This window comes from Taudactylus pleione, unplaced genomic scaffold (genome assembly GCF_031769625.1).
Source record: "Taudactylus pleione unplaced genomic scaffold, aTauple2 ptg000377l, whole genome shotgun sequence".
NCBI classification, from domain to species: Eukaryota; Metazoa; Chordata; class Amphibia; order Anura; family Myobatrachidae; genus Taudactylus; species Taudactylus pleione.
In genome coordinates, this window is record NW_028284778.1 from 7,625,195 (window position 1) to 7,642,115 (window position 16,921).

Sequence of the window (16,921 nt, forward strand, 5' to 3'; positions counted from 1 at the left end):
AGTAAGGGAAGGTGCATTGAGTGCTGCAGTGAGGTGAGGTAAAGAGAGGAGTGCTGCAGTAAGGGAAAGAGCATTGAGTGCTGTGGTTAAAGGAGGTGTAAAGAGAGGAGTGCTGCAGTAAGGGAAGGAGCATTGAGTGCTGCGGTGAGGTGTAAAGAGAGGAGTTCTGCAGTGAGGTGAGGTAAAGAGAGGAGTGCTGCAGTGAGGTGAGGTGTAAAGAGAGGAGTGCTGCAGTAAGGGAAGGTGCACTGAGTCCTGCAGTGAGGTGAGGTGTAAAGAGAGGAGTGCTGCAGTAAGGGAAGGAGCATTGAGTGCTGCAGTGAGGTGAGGTAAAGAGAGGAGTGCTGCAGTGAGGTGAGGAGTAAAGAGAGGAGTGCTGCAGTAAGGGAAGGTGCATTGAGTGCTGCAGTGAGGTGAGGTGTAAAGAGAGGAGTGCTGCAGTAAGGGAAGGAGCATTGAGTGCTGCGGTGAGGTGTAAAGAGAGGAGTGCTGCAGTGAGGTGAGGTGTAAAAAGAGGAGTGCTGCAGTAAGGGAAGGAGCATTGAGTGCTGCAGTGAGGTGAGGTGTAAAGAGAGGAGTGCTGCAGTAAGGGAAGAAGCATCGAGTGATGCGGTGAGGTGTAAAGAGAGGAGTGCTGCAGTAAGGGAAGGAGCATTGAGTGCTGCAGTGTGGTGAGGTGTAAAGAGAGGAGTGCTGCAGTAAGGGAAGAAGCATTGAGTGCTGCGGTGAAAGGAGGTGTAAAGAGAGGAGTGCTGCAGTAAGGGAAGTTGCATTGAGTGCTGCAGTGAGGTGAGGTGTAAAGAGAGGAGTGCTGCAGTAAGGGAAGGTGCATTGAGTGCTGCAGTGAGGTGAGGTGTAAAGAGAGGAGTGCTGCAGTAAGGGAAGGTGCATTGAGTGCTGCAGTGAGGTGAGGTGTAAAGAGAGGAGTGATGCAGTAAGGGAAGGTGCATTGAGTGCTGCAGTGAGGTGAGGTGTAAAGAGAGGAGTGCTGCAGTAAGGGAAGGAGCATTGAGTGCTGCAGTGAGGTGTAAAGAGAGGAGTGCTGCAGTAAGGGAAGGTGCATTGAGTGCTGCAGTGAGGTGAGGTGTAAAGAGAGGAGTGCTGCAGTAAGGGAAGGTGCATTGAGTGCTGCAGTGAGGTGAGGTGTAAAGAGAGGAGTGATGCAGTAAGGGAAGGTGCATTGAGTGCTGCAGTGAGGTGAGGTGTAAAGAGAGGAGTGCTGCAGTAAGGGAAGGAGCATTGAGTGCTGCAGTGAGGTGTAAAGAGAGGAGTGCTGCAGTAAGGGAAGGAGCATTGAGTGCTGCAGTGAGGTGAGGTGTAAAGAGAGTAGTGCTGCAGTAAGGGAAGGTGCATTGAGTGCTGCAGTGAGGTGAGGTATAAAGAGGAGTGCTGCAGTAAGGGAAGGAGCATTGAGTGCTGCGGTGAGGTGTAAAGAGAGTAGTGCTGCAGTACGGGAAGAAGCACTGAGTGCTGCGGTGAGGTGTAAAGAGGAGTGCAGCAGTAAGGGAAGAAGCATTGAGTATTGCGGTGAGGTGTAAAGAGAGGAGTGCTGCAGTGAGGTGTAAAGAGAGGAGTGCTGCAGTGAGGAGTGGTGTAAAGAGAGGAGTGCTGCAGTAAGGGAAGGAGCATTGAGTGCTGCGGTGAGGTGTAAAGAGAGGAGTGCTGCAGTAAGGGAAGGAGCATTGAGTGCTGCGGTGAGGTGTAAAGAGAGGAGTGCTGCAGTAAGGGAAGGTGCATTGAGTGCTGCAGTGAGGTGAGGTGTACAGAGAGGAGTGCTGCAGTAAGGGAAGGTGGATTGAGTGCTGCAGTGAGGTGAGGTGTAAAGAGAGGAGTGCTGCAGTATGGGAAGGAACATTGAGTGCTGCGGTGAGGTGTAAAGAGAGGAGTGCTGCAGTAAGGGAAGGAGCATTGAGTGCTGCAGTGAGGTGATGTGTAAAGAGAGTAGTGCTGCAGTACGGGAAGAAGCACTGAGTGCTGCGGTGAGGTGTAAAGAGGAGTGCAGCAGTAAGGGAAGAAGCATTGAGTATTGCGGTGAGGTGTAAAGAGAGGAGTGCTGCAGTGAGGTGAGGTGTAGAGAGGAGTGCTGCAGTAAGGGAAGAAGCACTGAGTGCTGCAGTGAGGTATAAAGAGAGGAGTGCTGCAGTAAGGGAAGGAGCATTGAGTGCTGCGGTGAGGTGTAAAGAGAGGAGTGCTGCAGTAAGGGAAGGTGCATTGAGTGCTGCAGTGAGGTGAGGAGTATAGAGCGGAGTGCTGCAGTAAGGGAAGGTGGATTGAGGGCTGCAGTGAGGTGAGGTGTAAAGAGAGGAGTGCTGCAGTACGGGAAGGAGCATTGAGTGCTGCGGTGAGGTGTAAAGAGGAGTGCTGCAGTAAGGGAAGGAGCATTGAGTGCTGCGGTGAGGTGTAAAGAGAGGAGTGCTGCAGTAAGGGAAGGAGCATTGAGTGCTGCGGTGAAAGGAGGTGTAAAGAGAGGAGTGCTGCAGTAAGGGAAGGAGCATTGAGTGCTGCAGTGAGGTGAGGTGTAAAGAGAGGAGTGCTGCAGTAAGGGAAGAAGCATTGAGTGCTGCAGTGAGGTGAGGTGTAAAGAGAGTAGTGCTGCAGTAAGGGAAGGTGCATTGAGTGCTGCAGTGAGGTGAGGTATAAAGAGGAGTGCTGCAGTAAGGGAAGGAGCATTGAGTGCTGCGGTGAGGTGTAAAGAGAGTAGTGCTGCAGTACGGGAAGAAGCACTGAGTGCTGCGGTGAGGTGTAAAGAGGAGTGCAGCAGTAAGGGAAGAAGCATTGAGTATTGCGGTGAGGTGTAAAGAGAGGAGTGCTGCAGTGAGGTGAGGTGTAAAGAGAGGAGTGCTGCAGTAAGGGAAGGAGCATTGAATGCTGCAGTGAGGAGTGGTGTAAAGAGAGGAGTGCTGCAGTAAGGGAAGGAGCACTGAGTGCTGCAGTGAGGTGTAAAGAGAGGAGTGCTGCAGTAAGGGAAGGAGCATTGAGTGCTGCGGTGAGGTGTAAAGAGAGGAGTGCAGCAGTAAGGGAAGGTGCATTGAGTGCTGCAGTGAGGTGAGGTGTATAGAGAGGAGTGCTGCAGTAAGGGAAGGTGGATTGAGTGCTGCAGTGAGGTGAGGTGTAAAGAGAGGAGTGCTGCAGTACGGGAAGGAGCATTGATTGCTGCGGTGAGGTGTAAAGAGGAGTGCTGCAGTAAGGGAAGAAGCATTGATTGCTGCGGTGAGGTGTAAAGAGAGGAGTGCTGCAGTAAGGGAAGGTGCATTGAGTGCTGCAGTGAGGTGAGGTGTATAGAGAGGAGTGCTGCAGTAAGGGAAGGTGGATTGAGTGCTGCAGTGAGGTGAGGTGTAAAGAGAGGAGTGCTGCAGTATGGGAAGGAACATTGAGTGCTGCGGTGAGGTGTAAAGAGAGGAGTGCTGCAGTAAGGGAAGGAGCATTGAGTGCTGCGGTGAGGTCTAAAGAGAGGAGTGCTGCAGTAAGGGAAGGAGCATTGAGTGCTGCAGTGAGGTGAGGTGTAAAGAGAGTAGTGCTGCAGTAAGGGAAGGTGCATTGAGTGCTGCAGTGAGGTGAGGTATAAAGAGGAGTGCTGCAGTAAGGGAAGGAGCATTGAGTGCTGCGGTGAGGTGTAAAGAGAGTAGTGCTGCAGTACGGGAAGAAGCACTGAGTGCTGCGGTGAGGTGTAAAGAGGAGTGCAGCAGTCAGGGAAGAAGCATTGAGTATTGCGGTGAGGTGTAAAGAGAGGAGTGCTGCAGTGAGGTGAGGTGTAGAGAGGAGTGCTGCAGTAAGGGAAGGAGCACTGAGTGCTGCAGTGAGGTATAAAGAGAGGAGTGCTGCAGTACGGGAAGAAGCACTGAGTGCTGCGGTGAGGTGTAAAGAGGAGTGCAGCAGTAAGGGAAGAAGCATTGAGTATTGCGGTGAGGTGTAAAGAGAGGAGTGCTGCAGTGAGGTGAGGTGTAAAGAGACGAGTGCTGCAGTAAGGGAAGGAGCATTGAATGCTGCAGTGAGGAGTGGTGTAAAGAGAGGAGTGCTGCAGTAAGGGAAGGAGCACTGAGTGCTGCAGTGAGGTGTAAAGAGAGGAGTGCTGCAGTAAGGGAAGGAGCATTGAGTGCTGCGGTGAGGTGTAAAGAGAGGAGTGCTGCAGTAAGGGAAGGTGCATTGAGTGCTGCAGTGAGGTGAGGTGTATAGAGAGGAGTGCTGCAGTAAGGGAAGGTGGATTGAGTGCTGCAGTGAGGTGAGGTGTAAAGAGAGGAGTGCTGCAGTACGGGAAGGAGCATTGATTGCTGCGGTGAGGTGTAAAGAGGAGTGCTGCAGTAAGGGAAGAAGCATTGATTGCTGCGGTGAGGTGTAAAGAGAGGAGTGCTGCAGTAAGGGAAGGAGCATTGAGTGCTGCGGTGAAAGGAGGTGTAAAGAGAGGAGTGCTGCAGTAAGGGAAGGAGCATTGAGTGCTGCAGTGAGGTGAGGTGTAAAGAGAGGAGTGCTGCAGTAAGGGAAGAAGCATTGAGTGCTGCAGTGAGGTGTAAAGAGAGTAGTGCTGCAGTAAGGGAAGGTGCATTGAGTGCTGCAGTGAGGTGAGGTATAAAGAGGAGTGCTGCAGTAAGGGAAGGAGCATTGAGTGCTGCGGTGAGGTGTAAAGAGAGGAGTGCTGCAGTAAGGGAAGGAGCATTGAGTGCTGTTGTGAAAGGAGGTGTAAAGAGAGGAGTGCTGCAGTAAGGGAAGGAGCATTGAGTGATGCAGTGAGGTGAGGTGTAAAGAGAGGAGTGCTGTAGTAAGGGAAGGTGTATTGAGTGCTGCAGTGAGGTGAGGTGTAAAGAGAGGAGTGCTGCAGTACGGGAAGGAGCATTGAGTGCTGCGGTGAGGTGTAAAGGGAGGAGCGCTGCAGTAAGGGAAGGAGCATTGAGTGATGCAGTGAAAGGAGGTGTAAAGAGAGGAGTGCTGCAGTAAGGGAAGGAGCATTGAGTGCTGCAGTGAGGTGAGGTGTAAAGAGAGGAGTGCTGCAGTAAGGGAAGGAGCATTGAGTGCTGCGGTGAGGTGTAAAGAGTGCAGTGCTGCAGTAAGGGAAGGAGCATTGAGTGCTGCAGTGAGGTGAGGTGTAAAGAGAGGAGTGCTGCAGTAAGGGAAGGAGCATTGAGTGCTACAGTGAGGTGGTGTGTAAAGAGAGGAGTGCTGCAGTAAGGGAAGGAGCATTGAGTGCTGCAGTGAAAGGAGGTGTAAAGAGAGGAGTGCTGCAGTAAGGGAAGGAGCATTGAGTGCTGCGGTGAAAGGAGGTGTAAAGAGAGGAGTGCTGCAGTAAGGGAGGGAGCATTGAGTGCTGCAGTGAGGTGAGGTGTAAAGAGAGGAGTGCTGCAGTAAGGGAAGGAGCATTGAGTGCTGCGGTGAGGTGTAAAGAGAGGAGTGCTGCAGTAAGGGAAGGAGCATTGAGTGCTGTTGTGAAAGGAGGTGTAAAGAGAGGAGTGCTGCAGTAAGGGAAGGAGGATTGAGTGCTGCGGTGAGGTGTAAAGAGAGGAGTGCTGCAGTAAGGGAAGGAGCATTGAGTGCTGCAGTGAGGTGAGGTGTAAAGAGAGGAGTGCTGCAGTAAGGGAAGGAGCATTGAGTGCTGCGGTGAGGTGTAAAGAGAGGAGTGCTGCTGTAAGGGAAGGAGCATTGAGTGCTGCGGTGAAAGGAGGTGTAAAGAGAGGAGTGCTGCAGTAAGGGAAGGAGCATTGAGTGCTGCAGTGAGGTGAGGTGTAAAGAGAGGAGTGCTACAGTAAGGGAAAGAGCATTGAGTGCTGTTGTGAAAGGAGGTGTAAAGAGAGGAGTGCTGCAGTAAGGGAAGGAGCATTGAGTGCTGTTGTGAAAGGAGGTGTAAAGAGAGGAGTGCTGCAGTAAGGGAAGGTGCACTGAGTGCTGCAGTGAGGTGAGGTGTAAAGAGGGGAGTGCTGCAGTAAGGGAAGGAGCATTGAGTGCTGCAGTGAGGTGAGGTAAAGAGAGGAGTGCTGCAGTGAGGTGAGGTGTAAAGAGAGGAGTGCTGCAGTAAGGGAAGGTGCATTGAGTGCTGCAGTGAGGTGAGGTGAAAAGAGAGGAGTGCGGCAGTAAGGGAAGGAGCATTGAGTGCTGCGGTGAGGTGTAAAGAGAGGAGTGCTGCAGTGAGGTGAGGTGTAAACAGAGGAGTGCTGCAGTAAGGGAAGGAGCATTGAGTGCTGCAGTGAGGTGAGGTGTAAAGAGAGGAGTGCTGCAGTAAGGGAAGAAGCATTGAGTGATGCGGTGAGGTGAGGTGTAAAGAGAGGAGTGCTGCAGTAAGGGAAGGAGCATTGAGTGCTGCAGTGACCGTGAGGTGTAAAGAGAGGAGTGCTGCAGTAAGGGAAGAAGCATTGAGTGCTGCGGTGAAAGGAGGTGTAAAGAGAGGAGTGCTGCAGTAAGGGAAGGTGCATTGAGTGCTGCAGTGAGGTGAGGTGTAAAGAGAGGAGTGCTGCAGTAAGGGAAGGTGCATTGAGTGCTGCAGTGAGGTGAGGTGTAAAGAGAGGAGTGCTGCAGTAAGGGAAGGTGCATTGAGTGCTGCAGTGAGGTGAGGTGTAAAGAGAGGAGTGATGCAGTAAGGGAAGGTGCATTGAGTGCTGCAGTGAGGTGAGGTGTAAAGAGAGGAGTGCTGCAGTAAGGGAAGGAGCATTGAGTGCTGCAGTGAGGTGTAAAGAGAGGAGTGCTGCAGTAAGGGAAGGAGCATTGAGTGCTGCAGTGAGGTGAGGTGTAAAGAGAGTAGTGCTGCAGTAAGGGAAGGAGCATTGAGTGCTGCGGTGAGGTGTAAAGAGAGTAGTGCTGCAGTACGGGAAGAAGCACTGAGTGCTGCGGTGAGGTGTAAAGAGGAGTGCAGCAGTAAGGGAAGAAGTATTGAGTATTGCGGTGAGGTGTAAAGAGAGGAGTGCTGCAGTGAGGTGAGGTGTAAAGAGAGGAGTGCTGCAGTGAGGAGTGGTGTAAAGAGAGGAGTGCTGCAGTAAGGGAAGGAGCATTGAGTGCTGCGGTGAGGTGTAAAGAGAGGAGTGCTGCAGTAAGCGAAGGAGCATTGAGTGCTGCGGTGAGGTGTAAAGAGAGGAGTGCTGCAGTAAGGGAAGGTGCATTGAGTGCTTCAGTGAGGTGAGGTGTATAGAGAGGAGTGCTGCAGTAAGGGAAGGTGGATTGAGTGCTGCAGTGAGGTGAGGTGTAAAGAGAGGAGTGCTGCAGTAAGGGAAGGAGCATTGAGTGCTGCAGTGAGGTGAGGTGTAAAGAGAGTAGTGCTGCAGTAAGGGAAGGTGCATTGAGTGCTGCAGTGAGGTGAGGTAAAGAGAGGAGTGCTGCAGTAAGGGAAAGAGCATTGAGTGCTGTGGTTAAAGGAGGTGTAAAGAGAGGAGTGCTGCAGTGAGGTGAGGGAAAGAGAGGAGTGCTGCAGTGAGGTGAGGTGTAAAGAGAGGAGTGCTGCAGTAAGGGAAGGTGCACTGAGTCCTGCAGTGAGGTGAGGTGTAAAGAGAGGAGTGCTGCAGTAAGGGAAGGAGCATTGAGTGCTGCAGTGAGGTGAGGTAAAGAGAGGAGTGCTGCAGTGAGGTGAGGAGTAAAGAGAGGAGTGCTGCAGTAAGGGAAGGTGCATTGAGTGCTGCAGTGAGGTGAGGTGTAAAGAGAGGAGTGCTGCAGTAAGGGAAGGAGCATTGAGTGCTGCGGTGAGGTGTAAAGAGAGGAGTGCTGCAGTGAGGTGAGGTGTAAAAAGAGGAGTGCTGCAGTAAGGGAAGGAGCATTGAGTGCTGCAGTGAGGTGAGGTGTAAAGAGAGGAGTGCTGCAGTAAGGGAAGAAGCATTGAGTGATGCGGTGAGGTGTAAAGAGAGGAGTGCTGCAGTAAGGGAAGGAGCATTGAGTGCTGCAGTGAGGTGAGGTGTAAAGAGAGGAGTGCTGCAGTAAGGGAAGAAGCATTGAGTGCTGCGGTGAAAGGAGGTGTAAAGAGAGGAGTGCTGCAGTAAGGGAAGGTGCATTGAGTGCTGCAGTGAGGTGAGGTGTAAAGAGAGGAGTGCTGCAGTAAGGGAAGGTGCATTGAGTGCTGCAGTGAGGTGAGGTGTAAAGAGAGGAGTGCTGCAGTAAGGGAAGGTGCATTGAGTGCTGCAGTGAGGTGAGGTGTAAAGAGAGGAGTGATGCAGTAAGGGAAGGTGCATTGAGTGCTGCAGTGAGGTGAGGTGTAAAGAGAGGAGTGCTGCAGTAAGGGAAGGAGCATTGAGTGCTGCAGTGAGGTGTAAAGAGAGGAGTGCTGCAGTAAGGGAAGGAGCATTGAGTGCTGCAGTGAGGTGAGGTGTAAAGAGAGTAGCGCTGCAGTAAGGGAAGGTGCATTGAGTGCTGCAGTGAGGTGAGGTATAAAGAGGACTGCTGCAGTAAGGGAAGGAGCATTGAGTGCTGCAGGGAGGTGTAAAGAGAGTAGTGCTGCAGTACGGGAAGAAGCACTGAGTGCTGCGGTGAGGTGTAAAGAGGAGTGCAGCAGTAAGGGAAGAAGCATTGAGTATTGCGGTGAGGTGTAAAGAGAGGAGTGCTGCAGTGAGGTGAGGTGTAAAGAGGAGTGCTGCAGTGAGGAGTGGTGTAAAGAGAGGAGTGCTGCAGTAAGGGAAGGAGCATTGAGTGCTGCGGTGAGGTGTAAAGAGAGGAGTGCTGCAGTAAGGGAAGGAGCATTGAGTGCTGCGGTGAGGTGTAAAGAGAGGAGTGCTGCAGTAAGGGAAGGTGCATTGAGTGCTGCAGTGAGGTGAGGTGTAAAGAGAGGAGTGCTGCAGTAAGGGAAGGTGCATTGAGTGCTGCAGTGAGGTGAGGTGTAAAGAGAGGAGTGATGCAGTAAGGGAAGGTGCATTGAGTGCTGCAGTGAGGTGAGGTGTAAAGAGAGGAGTGCTGCAGTAAGGGAAGGAGCATTGAGTGCTGCAGTGAGGTGTAAAGAGAGGAGTGCTGCAGTAAGGGAAGGAGCATTGAGTGCTGCAGTGAGGTGAGGTGTAAAGAGAGTAGTGCTGCAGTAAGGGAAGGTGCATTGAGTGCTGCAGTGAGGTGAGGTATAAAGAGGAGTGCTGCAGTAAGGGAAGGAGCATTGAGTGCTGCAGGGAGGTGTAAAGAGAGTAGTGCTGCAGTACGGGAAGAAGCACTGAGTGCTGCGGTGAGGTGTAAAGAGGAGTGCAGCAGTAAGGGAAGAAGCATTGAGTATTGCGGTGAGGTGTAAAGAGAGGAGTGCTGCAGTGAGGTGAGGTGTAAAGAGGAGTGCTGCAGTGAGGAGTGGTGTAAAGAGAGGAGTGCTGCAGTAAGGGAAGGAGCATTGAGTGCTGCGGTGAGGTGTAAAGAGAGGAGTGCTGCAGTAAGGGAAGGAGCATTGAGTGCTGCGGTGAGGTGTAAAGAGAGGAGTGCTGCAGTAAGGGAAGGTGCATTGAGTGCTGCAGTGAGGTGAGGTGTATAGAGAGGAGTGCTGCAGTAAGGGAAGGTGGATTGAGTGCTGCAGTGAGGTGAGGTGTAAAGAGAGGAGTGCTGCAGTATGGGAAGGAACATTGAGTGCTGCGGTGAGGTGTAAAGAGAGGAGTGCTGCAGTAAGGGAAGGAGCATTGAGTGCTGCGGTGAGGTCTAAAGAGAGGAGTGCTGCAGTAAGGGAAGGAGCATTGAGTGCTGCAGTGAGGTGAGGTGTAAAGAGAGTAGTGCTGCAGTAAGGGAAGGTGCATTGAGTGCTGCAGTGAGGTGAGGTATAAAGAGGAGTGCTGCAGTAAGGGAAGGAGCATTGAGTGCTGCGGTGAGGTGTAAAGAGAGTAGTGCTGCAGTACGGGAAGAAGCACTGAGTGCTGCGGTGAGGTGTAAAGAGGAGTGCAGCAGTAAGGGAAGAAGCATTGAGTATTGCGGTGAGGTGTAAAGAGAGGAGTGCTGCAGTGAGGTGAAGTGTAGAGAGGAGTGCTGCAGTAAGGGAAGGAGCACTGAGTGCTGCAGTGAGGTATAAAGAGAGGAGTGCTGCAGTAAGGGAAGGAGCATTGAGTGCTGCGGTGAGGTGTAAAGAGAGGAGTGCTGCAGTAAGGGAAGGTGCATTGAGTGCTGCAGTGAGGTGAGGAGTATAGAGCGGAGTGCTGCAGTAAGGGAAGGTGGATTGAGTGCTGCAGTGAGGTGAGGTGTAAAGAGAGGAGTGCTGCAGTACGGGAAGGAGCATTGAGTGCTGCGGTGAGGTGTAAAGAGGAGTGCTGCAGTAAGGGAAGGAGCATTGAGTGCTGCGGTGAGGTGTAAAGAGAGGAGTGCTGCAGTAAGGGAAGGAGCATTGAGTGCTGCGGTGAAAGGAGGTGTAAAGAGAGGAGTGCTGCAGTAAGGGAAGGAGCATTGAGTGCTGCAGTGAGGTGAGGTGTAAAGAGAGGAGTGCTGCAGTAAGGGAAGAAGCATTGAGTGCTGCAGTGAGGTGAGGTGTAAAGAGAGTAGTGCTGCAGTAAGGGAAGGTGCATTGAGTGCTGCAGTGAGGTGAGGTATAAAGAGGAGTGCTGCAGTAAGGGAAGGAGCATTGAGTGCTGCGGTGAGGTGTAAAGAGAGTAGTGCTGCAGTACGGGAAGAAGCACTGAGTGCTGCGGTGAGGTGTAAAGAGGAGTGCAGCAGTAAGGGAAGAAGCATTGAGTATTGCGGTGAGGTGTAAAGAGAGGAGTGCTGCAGTGAGGTGAGGTGTAAAGAGAGGAGTGCTGCAGTAAGGGAAGGAGCATTGAATGCTGCAGTGAGGAGTGGTGTAAAGAGAGGAGTGCTGCAGTAAGGGAAGGAGCACTGAGTGCTGCAGTGAGGTGTAAAGAGAGGAGTGCTGCAGTAAGGGAAGGAGCATTGAGTGCTGCGGTGAGGTGTAAAGAGAGGAGTGCTGCAGTAAGGGAAGGTGCATTGAGTGCTGCAGTGAGGTGAGGTGTATAGAGAGGAGTGCTGCAGTAAGGGAAGGTGGATTGAGTGCTGCAGTGAGGTGAGGTGTAAAGAGAGGAGTGCTGCAGTACGGGAAGGAGCATTGATTGCTGCGGTGAGGTGTAAAGAGGAGTGCTGCAGTAAGGGAAGAAGCATTGATTGCTGCGGTGAGGTGTAAAGAGAGGAGTGCTGCAGTAAGGGAAGGAGCATTGAGTGCTGCGGTGAAAGGAGGTGTAAAGAGAGGAGTGCTGCAGTAAGGGAAGGAGCATTGAGTGCTGCAGTGAGGTGAGGTGTAAAGAGAGGAGTGCTGCAGTAAGGGAAGAAGCATTGAGTGCTGCAGTGAGGTGAGGTGTAAAGAGAGTAGTGCTGCAGTAAGGGAAGGTGCATTGAGTGCTGCAGTGAGGTGAGGTATAAAGAGGAGTGCTGCAGTAAGGGAAGGAGCATTGAGTGCTGCGGTGAGGTGTAAAGAGAGGAGTGCTGCAGTAAGGGAAGGAGCATTGAGTGCTGTTGTGAAAGGAGGTGTAAAGAGAGGAGTGCTGCAGTAAGGGAAGGAGCATTGAGTGATGCAGTGAGGTGAGGTGTAAAGAGAGGAGTGCTGTAGTAAGGGAAGGTGCATTGAGTGCTGCAGTGAGGTGAGGTGTAAAGAGAGGAGTGCTGCAGTACGGGAAGGAGCATTGAGTGCTGCGGTGAGGTGTAAAGGGAGGAGCGCTGCAGTAAGGGAAGGAGCATTGACTGATGCAGTGAAAGGAGGTGTAAAGAGAGGAGTGCTGCAGTAAGGGAAGGAGCATTGAGTGCTGCAGTGAGGTGAGGTGTAAAGAGAGGAGTGCTGCAGTAAGGGAAGGAGCATTGAGTGCTGCGGTGAGGTGTAAAGAGTGCAGTGCTGCAGTAAGGGAAGGAGCATTGAGTGCTGCAGTGAGGTGAGGTGTAAAGAGAGGAGTGCTGCAGTAAGGGAAGGAGCATTGAGTGCTACAGTGAGGTGAGGTGTAAAGAGAGGAGTGCTGCAGTAAGGGAAGGTGCATTGAGTGCTGCAGTGAGGTGAGGTGTAAAGAGAGGAGTGCTGCAGTAAGGGAAGGAGCATTGAGTGCTGCAGTGAAAGGAGGTGTAAAGAGAGGAGTGCTGCAGTAAGGGAAGGAGCATTGAGTGCTGCAGTGAAAGGAGGTGTAAAGAGAGGAGTGCTGCAGTAAGGGAGGGAGCATTGAGTGCTGCAGTGAGGTGAGGTGTAAAGAGAGGAGTGCTGCAGTAAGGGAAGGAGCATTGAGTGCTGCGGTGAGGTGTAAAGAGAGGAGTGCTGCAGTAAGGGAAGGAGCATTGAGTGCTGTTGTGAAAGGAGGTGTAAAGAGAGGAGTGCTGCAGTAAGGGAAGGAGGAATGAGTGCTGCGGTGAGGTGTAAAGAGAGGAGTGCTGCAGTAAGGGAAGGAGCATTGAGTGCTGCAGTGAAAGGAGGTGTAAAGAGAGGAGTGCTGCAGTAAGGGAAGGAGCATTGAGTGCTGCGGTGAGGTGTAAAGAGAGGAGTGCTGCAGTAAGGGAAGGAGCATTGAGTGCTGCGGTGAGGTGTAAAGAGAGGAGTGCTGCAGTAAGGGAAGGAGCATTGAGTGCTGTTGTGAAAGGAGGTGTAAAGAGAGGAGTGCTGCAGTAAGGGAAGGAGCATTGAGTGATGCAGTGAGGTGAGGTGTAAAGAGAGGAGTGCTGCAGTAAGGGAAGGAGCATTGAGTGCTGCGGTGAGGTGTAAAGAGAGGAGTGCTGCAGTAAGGGAAGGAGCATTGAGTGCTGTTGTGAAAGGAGGTGTAAAGAGAGGAGTGCTGCAGTAAGGGAAGGAGCATTGAGTGATGCAGTGAGGTGAGGTGTAAAGAGAGGAGTGCTGCAGTAAGGGAAGGAGCATTGAGTGCTGCAGTGAGGTGAGGTGTAAAGAGAGGAGTGCTGCAGTAAGGGAAGGAGCATTGAGTGCTGCGGTGAGGTGTAAAGAGAGGAGTGCTGCTGTAAGGGAAGGAGCATTGAGTGCTGCGGTGAAAGGAGGTGTAAAGAGAGGAGTGCTGCAGTAAGGGAAGGAGCATTGAGTGCTGCAGTGAGGTGAGGTGTAAAGAGAGGAGTGCTACAGTAAGGGAAGGAGCATTGAGTGCTGTTGTGAAAGGAGGTGTAAAGAGAGGAGTGCTGCAGTAAGGGAAGGAGCATTGAGTGCTGTTGTGAAAGGAGGTGTAAAGAGAGGAGTGCTGCAGTAAGGGAAGGAGCATTGAGTGCTGCGGTGAGGTGTAAAGAGAGGAGTGCTGCAGTAAGGGAAGGAGCATTGAGTGCTGCAGTGAGGTGAGGTGTAAAGAGAGGAGTGCTGCAGTAAGGGAAGGAGCATTGAGTACTGCGGTGAGGTGTAAAGAGAGGAGTGCTGCAGTAAGGGAAGGTGCATTGAGTGCTGTTGTGAAAGGAGGTGTAAAGAGAGGAGTGCTGCAGTAAGGGAAGGAGCATTGAGTGATGCAGTGAGGTGAGGTGTAAAGAGAGGAGTGCTGCAGTAAGGGAAGGAGCATTGAGTGATGCAGTGAGGTGAGGTGTAAAGAGAGGAGTGCTGCAGTAAGGGAAGGAGCATTGAGTGCTGCAGTGAGGTGAGGTGTAAAGAGAGGAGTGATGCAGTAAGGGAAGGAGCATTGAGTTCTGCAGTGAGGTGAGGTGTAAAGAGAGGAGTGCTGCAGTAAGGGAAGGAGCATTGAGTGCTGCAGTGAGGTGAGGTGTAAAGAGAGGAGTGCTGCAGTGAGGTGAGGTGTAAAGAGAGTAGTGCTACAGTAAGGGAAGGTGCATTGAGTGCTGCAGTGAGGTGAGGAATAAGAGGAGTGCTTCAGTAAGGGAAGGAGCAATGAGTGTTGCGGTGAGGTGTAAAGAGAGGAGTGCTGCAGTAAGGGAAGAAGCACTGAGTGCTGCGGTGAGGTGTAAAGAGGAGTGCAGCAGTAAGGGAAGGTGCATTGAGTGCTGCAGTGAGGTGAGGTGTAAAGAGCGGAGTGCTGCAGTAAGGGAAGGAGCATTAAGTGCTGCGGTGAGGTGTGAGAAGTGAGTGCTGCAGTGAGGGAAGGGGCATTGAGTGCTGCGGTGAGCTGTGAGTGCTGCAGTGAGGTGTGAGGATTAGTGTGCTGCTGTGAGGGGAGGTCCATGGGCGCAGTCAGTCCTCAGGCCTGTGGTGCTTTTTAGGGGATTAGAGAGCCAGTGTACATGGGAAGTGACCCTGGGCATTAGGGCTAAGTTACTGTCATTATTTTAACGTGAGGTTATGGAAATATCGTGGGGGGGGCTCAGGATTTAGGCTTACCTAAGCAGTCCCTTGATATTTCCATACCCCCACTTCAAAATGTCCACTTTGACCACTGCACAGAATAGTGTCAATATTATGTCTAAAGCGCAGATGACCAATAAAGACCTAGGAGCCGCTCGCAAAATGCGAGTGCTCGCTCTGAATGAGGGCGGGCGCTTCTCTGTAAAGAGCCGGCCTCCTGGCCGCTCGCTAAGCTGTGGGTGACCACCCACAGCTTTAGCGAGCAGCCAGGTTGATGGTAGCGATGGTCAAGACCATCGCGATCATCGGGGCTTGCGACAAGACCCTTGTGATAGGGTCTCGTCTGCCGCAAGCCCGTGAGCTTTCGGCTCTAATAGAGCCGGAAGTTCACCACTGACATCACGAGTGATGTCAGTGGCGCCGCCCCCAAATGGCAGGCGTTCTTTCGGGAATGCCTCCGTTTGGCCAGCCAAAAGCCTACAAAACGGTGCGAGCTGTTGATCACCATGGACAACCGCCCCTTTTGTAATGAGCCCCGGAGCGAGAGAATTTCTCTCTCGCTCCGGGGCTTGCACACGCACAGTGAGGCCGCTGCGTGTGTGCAGGGCCTCAACATCGACCCACTTGCGAGCGCTCAGTGCTTGCGAGCGGGTCTGAATGAGGCCCCTAGTACGTACAAATATTAATTAGATTAATTGGACTAATTGGAGGTATAAACAAAATTACGGTATAGATATGAGCTGAGAAAGAGGGGGGAGCAGTCAAAGAGAGCACAGAACAAGGTTCAGGGGTGCCGTTACCATTACATATGTATGAAGTTTTGACTGACTGTTATTCTGCTATTCTGTACTGGGTGTCACAAAATTATTGTAGAAGTATTCCCTGCTGCTGTTGGTATAACCTTTGTTTTCTGCTGGAACTTTGCATTGGCAAAATATATGTATGATTAAGCTGTCTTTAAGTAAAAGTATTGTCATTTATTTTAGAATCTGTATTTGTGTGGAATTATTTCAATGTTTTTTGTTACAAGTAAGGTTTGTAAGTAATCCAGACCATATCGCGTTATCAACACAGGCCTACATCTGAGCCAACTGGTCACCGGAATGAAATGCAGAGTTATGAAAGGACATACATTGCACAGTGTGTGTTAGTATACAACAGGCAGTGTGCTACTCACTATAATCTATGCTTCACTGAACCCCATCAAACACCGGTAATGACAAATACAAGTAACTCATTAAATCACATACGTCTAAAATCAGATGGAAGATGTGATGTTTTTCACGATGGACTGACATTGGGAATGTCACCTTTTAGTTCTCTTGACTAGAGTACAAGGAGACTGAGGACTATTTGCTTTTGGTTAGCAACACAAAAGACATATTTCCCTCTTCTTTTCTTTGTTTGTTCCGTTCTGTTGTCCATGACTGTGTAATATATGTCACGACCAGAGTTGTTGTACCTGGTGAGTCGCGGTCTCTGCCTGTGTGGGTGCTTTGGCGCAGTCCTACCAGTGTGGGTGCTGGTTTCTGGAGGTTGGCGCGAGGTGCACGTGGATGTCTGAGAGGTACAAGCCATGTGGTGACAGATAAGACTGCAGAGCTGCCACGCTGGGGATTGCTGGGCGCTGCCATCTTGGTTTTGGGCATGTGACCTGAATGGTCCAATCAGATTGGAGCATCTTGTGTTTACTCTCAGCAGCCTGTCATGTACTTTCCCATGGTACTTAAGGGTGTTCAGCAGGCCCTCTAGTTGCCAGTGCAATTTATACACAGTGCAAGCTGTGTGAGAGTTCTCTGTGCTCCTCGGTGTTATTTGCAGTCCCAGCAGTGCTCAGTCTCCTGCTCTGTCTCTATCACATGCTGTTCCCAGATACCCGCATCTACACTGCTATACCCCGATACTCACCCCACGGTTTGTGTGGCCTCCAGCTCTCCGGACACAGAACCCACTCCAGTACTTAAGACCTCTGTTCCTCAGTTACACCTCCATTGTTTTCTCTGCCTAACACCTGTTTTCAGCCTCACTAATTGGACTTTGTTTTTCTGCCACACATCACTTGGACTTGTTTATTTCTGCCAGTTTATATATTCATCACCATTTCATGAATACTAAGGGCTCGATCCAATTAGGTGCGAATTGCAAGCAGCGAGGCTGTTACTTTAAACTCGCTCACTTCACCGCGAAGCACGCTCCTGAGAATTCTTCAATCCAATAAAAAATAAAAAATGCCTATTCGCACTACTCGCAGCGGAGGGGTAAGAGTTGACTGCCAAATGAGATTTGCGAGAAATGGATGAAAATGTGGGGAGACCATCCTGGAACCCCCAAAATGGATAATTTCATTAGCAGGACTGTAAAAGATGCCAGTTTGTGGCCATTGGGAAGTTACTGTAGGTTTTGAAGTGGTGTCAAATGTCTGTTTTATGCTTTTTTTTAAAAAATGTAAGAAAACGATAAAAAAAAATCTTTTTTCATTTAATCTCAAACTCATTAAATGAAAAATGCAAAAAAAGTAGGAAAAAGGGTGATTTTGGGGTACTTTGAGGGCACATTGAAAAATTTTAAAAAAATTATATAAACAATTATTTTTCAACTTAAAAAATATTGTAATTAACTTTGGGGTGTCTAAACTAACGAAAAAGTTGATTTTGGGGTAATTTGAGATTTTTTTTTTCACCCCCAAAAATGACATGTAATTAAGGTAATTGAAAACTTCCAAATGCCTAACAAGCCATTAGGGGGGGTGTCCAAGGGGTTCAGCACAGTGTCCCGACATTTTAACCTAAAAATAAACTTTCCTTTCCATCTCTCACCCTCATGGAGATAAGAGTG